General features: G+C 60.2%; 2 non-coding genes and 1 pseudogene across 2 annotated transcripts in view; all 3 read right to left on the bottom strand.

Annotated features, from left to right (window-relative positions):
* LOC145273156 (large subunit ribosomal RNA) overlaps window positions 1-2,627 on the bottom strand; it is a 5,724-nt gene extending 3,097 nt beyond the window's left edge. Inside the window, exon 1 of the ribosomal RNA XR_013866188.1 lies at window positions 1-2,627. This exon is cut by the window's left edge and continues 3,097 nt beyond it. This is a non-coding gene — a ribosomal RNA (large subunit ribosomal RNA).
* A 593-nt stretch (window positions 2,628-3,220) lies between these two features.
* On the bottom strand, window positions 3,221-3,378 carry LOC145273268 (5.8S ribosomal RNA). Its single transcript, XR_013866281.1, has one exon. It is a non-coding gene; the product is annotated as a 5.8S ribosomal RNA (ribosomal RNA).
* Window positions 3,379-3,773: 395 nt separating this feature from the next.
* Window positions 3,774-6,143, bottom strand: LOC145273481 (small subunit ribosomal RNA; annotated as a pseudogene).
* Window positions 6,144-7,300: the final 1,157 nt, after the last annotated feature.

Here is a 7,300-nt window from a genome sequence, read left to right as displayed (position 1 = left end):
CCACCCGGGCTCGCGCCCTAGGCTTCCGTGCTCGCCGCGGCGCCCTCCTACTCGTCGCGGCATCGTTTCGGCGCGAAAGTTCATCGCTCCTCGCCGCGACGGTCCGGCATCGGTCCGTCGCTCCAGCGCCATCCATTTTCGGGGCCGGTCGATTCGGCAGGTGAGTTGTTACACACTCCTTAGCGGATTCCGACTTCCGTGGCCACCGTCCTGCTGTCTATATCGACCGACACCCTTTCGGGGATCTCATGGGCGTCGCGTTAGGCACCTTAGCCGGACGTTTGGTTCATCCCACAGCGCCAGTTCTGCTTACCAAAAGTGGCCCACTTGGCACTCGCATTCGAGGTGACCAACCGCCCAGCGAAGCGTGCTGGCGGCGGCGGCCGGATGGGTCGGCTCCGTCGTTCGGGAGAGAGTCGGCCCGTTCCACCCGTTCCGAGTTCGAGAGTAGGTCGAGGCCGTGAACGGCCCCGGGGCCTCCAATCGTTCGCTTTACCGGATGGAATTGCGACGATCGAGCGCCAGCTATCCTGAGGGAAACTTCGGAGGGAACCAGCTACTAGACGGCTCGATTGGTCTTTCGCCCCTACACCCGGTTCCGACGATCGATTTGCACGTCAGAGGCGCTTCGGACTTCCACCAGAGTTTCCTCTGGCTTCATCCCGACCGGGCGTGGATCGCCATCTTTCGGGTCCCTGGTCGCTCGCTACGCCAGAGTCGGCCGAGTCGTACTCGGAAAAAGGGGAAACCGACCCGGGGGTGATGCGCCCGCGCGCAGCGCCTAAACTCGACGACAAAATAGGACTAGTTCAAGCCGCGGGATCTCACCGATGGGCGGAAGGAGGATATGGAAGCTGGCGCCCGGCAATTCCCCTTTTTGGATGATGCGCCGGTCCCCTCTCGGGGAGGAGGGAAAAACAACCGCACGTCAGCCACGAGCCTTCCCTCTCCTATCTCTCTCGGGAAGAGAGAAAAAAGGAAAAGTTGCGGGCACCGCAGCAGCGACGGCGGAAGGCCGAAAACGCCGCGCCGGCGGGATCGGGCACGGCTCGGAGGCGGGTGAGGCGAGGAGAAGACGACGGCACGAGACCGACGACACCCCCCGACGACCCCCGGACGACTTTGCCACGACACCTCTCCCGATCGACGCCCTCCTACACGCTCTCTCGCTTTCGCTTCGCCTTCGGGGTTAGTCAGAGGTGGCCCCTACGACTCGCGAACGGCCAGGACTCCTCGGTCCGTGTTTCAAGACGGGTCGGGTGGGTTGCCGATGCACGTCGCTGACCCGGGGTGGCGGGCGGCTCGAGTAAAAAAGCGTCGCCGAGCGACCTCTCCGGAAACGGAAACGGGCGCGGGCGGGGTTGCCCCCGACAAGAACCCGAAACGTCGGCGAGGTGCGTGACGGCGAGGCCGCGCCAGTCCTATCCCGCCTCTCATCGCGCACGCGCCCGAGACGGTGGGGCGCCTAAGGAGCGACACACAGAGTGCGTCGCCCGCACGCGACTTCCGGCGGGATCAAAACGGACCGGCTCGCCACGTGTAACGGATCGTGTCAGATTTCCTCCGTTCCCGGCAGAAAGGGGCAGTTACGTTCGCGGGCCCGACGGCCGGTGGCCCCCGACTTCACAAGGTGGGAAGACGGGGGTTTTCAGGGTGATGAAACGCCTGCCGCCTACGGAAAAAAACCCGCGTGTTCGACCTGCACGCCGGGAACGGGTCGCGACGACGGACCGGAGGGGAAGTGCGTCCGGTGCCGGCCGCGCGGAGGTCGCGCCGAAGCGCCCGCGCCATGATTACGCCGAGCGATGATGAAGGGGACGGGTGCAGCGGAGTCGCGCGCGGAGGGAGCAGGAGGAAAGAAGAAGCGGCGGCGACGGATGCGGCGGGTTAGGGCCCGGCGGCAGCAGCGATCGAGAGGACGAGTCCCCTCCGTCGCAGCCAACCGACGCAGCCACCTACCGACGCCGCGGTCGTCACCACGTTTCCCTTCCCGCTATCCACGCGGCCCGTCTCCTTCGTCGGCGACGCGGGCACAAAAGCTGGAACCGCGGGGAACGAGTCCCCCGCGGACACGACGAACGACGACCTGTGCCGCGACGGCCTCTCTTTCAAGAACACACATCGAGTTTGGGCTCGAGCCTAGGCAGCACCGGACTGAGTCCCCCCGCGATCGCGGTGAGCGGTCCCACCCGTTTACCCCTGGGCGGTTTCACGTTCTCTTGAACTCTCTCTCCAAAGTTCTTTTCAACTTTCCCTCACGGTACTTGTCGACTATCGGACTCGTCCCGGTATTTAGCCTTGGATGGAGCTTACCACCCGATTTGGGCTGCGTTCCCAAGCAACCCGACTCTCGGATCGAAGGCCGTCGCTCGCCGTCCGCACCGAATGGGCCTGGCACCCGCCGCGGGCGGCCCCGATCGAGGGAACTCCGAACTATGCGAGACGAAAACGAACGGCTGCCTTCGACCCATGCGCCACACGTCCCGAAGCCTTTTACTTGCGACGGGATTCGGCGTTGGGCTTCTCCCGGTTCACTCGCCGTTACTAAGGGAATCCCGGTTGGTTTCTTTTCCTCCGCTTAGCGATATGCTTAAGTTCAGCGGGTCGTCTCGTCCGAGCCGAGGGCGGCGGTTTTTAGTAGAGTGTGGTGTTTGGAGGAGAGGAATCTCGATCGGTACCCTCCGTGTGACGACGGCTGGCCGATATAGCGCCCGTCCGACCGAAAATGAAGAAGCCAACAATTAAAAAAAAGCCTGGGTCCTCCCCATCCGACGTTGCCTACGACGCGGCCACCTTTTTACGGTGCGACGGCCGTGCTCGTCGCGCTGCTCGAGGCGTCGCTGAGAGACACCTTCATGAGGCAGAGAGCGAGACGAGCAGGCGGCGCTTACGTCGGCAGTCGGTTAGGTCGGTGCTTTTTTTTTGTTTTGTTCTCCCTTCGGCTGCTTTCGGACAGACTCCTCCTGCTCCTCCTCCACAGTGTTTCTTCACGCGGTCGAAAAGGGAAAAGACTCCGCGGTCTGCCAGCGGGAGACGAAGGAGGAGGCCGGAGAGGGTTTTAAAAAAAAAAAAGACATTGAAAGGAGTCAATTCTTTTTTTATTTTTCTTCCCCCTCGTCACTCGCTCCTGCGACGTCCCGGTTACCACCGTGCCGAGGACCGGGCGGGCACGGGGACGGCAAGATGTCGTTTCGTTAACGGAGAAAGACATGTAACGTTCCGCCTCTCGACCGGACGTGGCCCCGAGACAAGGGATCTCGGGGCCGCAATGTGCGTTCGAGGTGTCGATGTTCACTGAGTCCTGCAATTCGCATCAGTTCTCGCGGCTGGCCGCGCTCTTCATCGACGGACGAGCCGAGTGATCCCCCGTCCAGGGTTCAGCACTTGGGTTTTTTTATATTAGTTTTTGTTTATATAGATTTAGTAGTGTGCGAGGAGGTCTGTGCGAGGAGGCGTGACGGCATTGCAATGTCGCGAGTAGTTTGTTTTTAGCTAGCGGCGGTGGCACAGCGGCTGCAAAAAAACAAAAAACGATAAAGCGGCGACAAGGCAAAGAAGAAGCGGCCATCACTTGCGGTGGGCGAAAAAACAAACAGGTGGTAAGACGCGGAAGCAAGCAAGAAGAGCTGGGGCTTTAAAAACCTCCGCGTCACCACAAATCTATCTCTCGCTCCGCCTTTTATAGGTTTGTTTGCGCGCATTCGAGGCGTTGACGCCGACAGACAGAGGAGGTAGGCCGGAAAACAACAAACCAGTCTCGAACGGGAAAACGGTAATGATCCTTCCGCAGGTTCACCTACGGAAACCTTGTTACGACTTTTACTTCCTCTAAACGATCGGGTTCGGTCGTCTTCTCCAGGCATCGAACGCCGAGGCGTAGATGCACGAGTGTCGTGACGGACACGTCGCGCACTGCCCGGCGGCGTCGTCGGCCAGATCCGAGGACCTCACCGGACCGTTCGATCGGTAGTAGCGACGGGCGGTGTGTACAAAGGGCAGGGACGTGATCGACGCGGGCTGTTGACCCGCGCCTACCGGGAATTCCTCGTTCACGGGGTTGGTTACAGGCCCCGATCCCTATCACGGGAGGTGGTTCAGAGGTTTCCCAACCCTCTCGGGCCGGGGCGAAGTCCCCGCTGATACCTCCAGTGTAGCGCGCGTGCGGCCCCGGACATCTAAGGGCATCACAGACCTGTTATCGCTCCGCCTCGTGTGGCTTTCTGCCACCCGTCCCTCTAAGAAGTGCGTGAGAAAACCGACCCGGACCCGAGCGCCACGGAGGACGCCGAGCCCGCCGTAAAAATCACTGACATCGGCGCACTAGTTAGCAGGCCGGAGTCTCGTTCGTTATCGGAATCAACCAGACGGATCGCTCCACCAACTAAGAACGGCCATGCACCACCACCCACCGAATCGAGAAAGAGCTATCGATCTGTCAATCCTACCGGTGTCCGGACCGGGTGAGTTTTCCCGTGTTGAGTCAAATTAAGCCGCAGGCTCCACTCCTGGTGGTGCCCTTCCGTCAATTCCTTTAAGTTTCAGCTTTGCAACCATACTCCCCCCGGAACCGAACTCTGGTTTCCCGCAGGCTACCCGCCGGGTCATGGAAGCGAACGCCGGCGGATCGCCGGTCGGCATCGTTTACGGTCGGAACTACGACGGTATCTGATCGTCTTCGAACCTCCGACTTTCGCTCTTGATCGAGGAAAACGTGCTTGCCACACGCCATCGCTGCAGTTCGTCTTGCGACGATCCAAGAATTTCACCTCTAACGTCGCAATACGAGTGGCCCCGACCGCTCCCTTCGATCATTGCCTCGCCGTAGACGGAGACCGACAGACGTAGACGAGGCCCTCTTCCATCATTCCATGCTTATCGTATGCAAGCTTGAACAGCCCGCTCTGAGCACTCTAATTTTTTCAAAGTGAACGTACCGGCCGCCGCGGACACTCGGTTAAGAGCACCCTTGGAGGAGAAACCGCCGACCGCAACACGCGCGCAGACAAGACACGAAGCAGGGACTCGGAGCGGACCGGGGGGTTCAAAAAAAAGAGGAACGCGCGGAAAGGGAGAGGGAGAGAAGCGCGGGGGTCAGAGTGCGGGGATGCGAATGAACGCACCCAAACACACACACGTAGCACCCCCCCGTTAGACTACTCCCGGAACCGAACCGACGACCACTTGTTTTTTTTTTCCCGGATCCCGATCACGACCTCCTCGTCCACCTCGCCGGCAGGACCGCGTGGCGGGTATGCTAGCGGTTGACACCGGCGGAAAGGGCCGGGAATGCGAACGGACGACCAAAGTCAACGACGGACGATGGCGCCGCCGCCCCGGGGCCGCTTGCGCGACCACGAACCCGAGTTCGGACTACGAGCTTTTTAACCGCAACAACTTTAATATACGCTACCGGAGCTGGAATTACCGCGGCTGCTGGCACCAGACTTGCCCTCCGGTTGGTCCTCGTTAACGGATTTGAAGTGTACTCATTCCGATCGCGGGGCCTCGACAGAGTCCCGCGTCGTTATTTTTCGTCACTACCTCCCCGTGCCGGGAGTGGGTAATTTGCGCGCCTGCTGCCTTCCTTGGATGTGGTAGCCGTTTCGCATGCTCCCTCTCCGGAATCGAACCCCGATTCCCCGTTACCCGTAGTAACCACGGTAGGCACTTAACCGACCGTCGACAGTTGATAGGGCGGACCCTCGAGAGACCCGTCGCCGGGCGTGAAAGCTCGTGCGATCGACCAGTGAGTTATCCAGAGTCACCAAAGCGGAGCGCGCCGCCCTATGAGCCCCGCCACCGAACGGACCCGCGAGCGGGAACGCCGACGACGGGAGGACGGAATGACGCGCATCGGTCTCAGTCTAATATGTAGCGCCGCGACCCGGAACGGCCGACGCGGGTGCCAGCGCGCGAGGCGTGGCGACGACGGCGCGCCGACCGATCGCGGCCTGTGTCACATGTATTAGCTCTAGAATTGCCACAGTTATCCATCGCCTCCGAGGAGGAATACGGTCCCGAGGATTAGGTCCGGTTCCTGAGCCATTCGCGGTTTCGCCCGTTCTAATGCGTGGCGTGAACTTACACTTGCATGGCTTAAGCTTTGAGACAAGCATATGACTACTGGCAGGATCAACCAGGTATCGTTGGAATTTGGGACTTTGTTTCGACAGAACGACAGACCGACCGACCGACCGACCGACATAAGACAGACAACTACAACGACGGGCACGTGTTTATTTATTTTTCGAGGGGGTTCGCCGTCAGTAGAAGCGCGCTGCCCGCGCTGATGGCCTCTTTTTTGTTTCTCCCCTGACTTGGACCGAGACCGAGACTCAAAGAACGAAAGCGACCAACGTCGACAACAACAACGACAACGGCACCCTTGACAGCGATACATACGACAAACGACAAGCAGCACGACGGCAGTGCACACGGACATCGAGGGTCAAGGTGCAGACTGAACTCGCCGAGGTCGTCGTCATCGTGGTCGCCATCGATTCCGTCTCGTCGTCGTCGTCGTCAACGTCCACGTCACAGCCGGCCGAGAAGAGAGAACAGACGACAGCGTCGACAACAACAACATCGACAACGGCACCCTTGACAGCGATACATACGACAAACGACAAACAGCACGACGGCAGTGCACACGGACATCGGAGGTCAAGGTGCAGACTGGAATCGTCGAGGTCGTCGTCATCGTGGTCGCCATCGATGCCGTCTCGTCGTCGTCGTCGTCGTCTTCGTCGTCGTCGTCGTCGTCATCAACGTACCAACCGACCGAGACGAGAGAGCAAGCAACAACGTCGACAACAACAACGACAACGGCACCCTTGACAGCGATACATACGACAAACGACAAACAGCACGACGGCAGTGCACACGGACATCGGAGGTCAAGGTGCAGACTGAACTCGTCGAGGTCGTCGTCATCGTGGTCGCCATCGATGCCGTCTCGTCGTCGTCGTCGTCTCCGTCGTCGTCGTCGTCGTCGCCAACGTCAACGTCAACATCACAGCCGTCATCGGGGAGGAGCTGGACCAGGGCAGCGGCGGCGTAAATTTTCCCGTCACCTTCGTCGTCGCCTTCGTCGACCGACCGACCGACCGGCGTCGTGTTCGTGCTCGGAAAACCGAGGAGAGACAACGTGCACATGGCGCGTTCTCGCAAGCGGCTCCTCGGTCCGATTTTTTTGGGCGGCTTTTTCGAGCTTTTTTTTTTTTCTCACCCTTTCGTCCGTGCGACGGCGAACGTTAGGGGAAAAAAAAAAAAAAAAAAAAACGACAACAACGCGGCGGAC

Source organism: Euprymna scolopes, unplaced genomic scaffold (assembly GCF_053919585.1).
Source record: "Euprymna scolopes isolate OS-2025 unplaced genomic scaffold, ASM5391958v1 sca1, whole genome shotgun sequence".
Classification (NCBI taxonomy): Eukaryota; Metazoa; Mollusca; class Cephalopoda; order Sepiida; family Sepiolidae; genus Euprymna; species Euprymna scolopes.
Note: the sequence above shows the minus strand (reverse complement) of the source record. Positions and strands in the feature narration are given on the sequence as shown.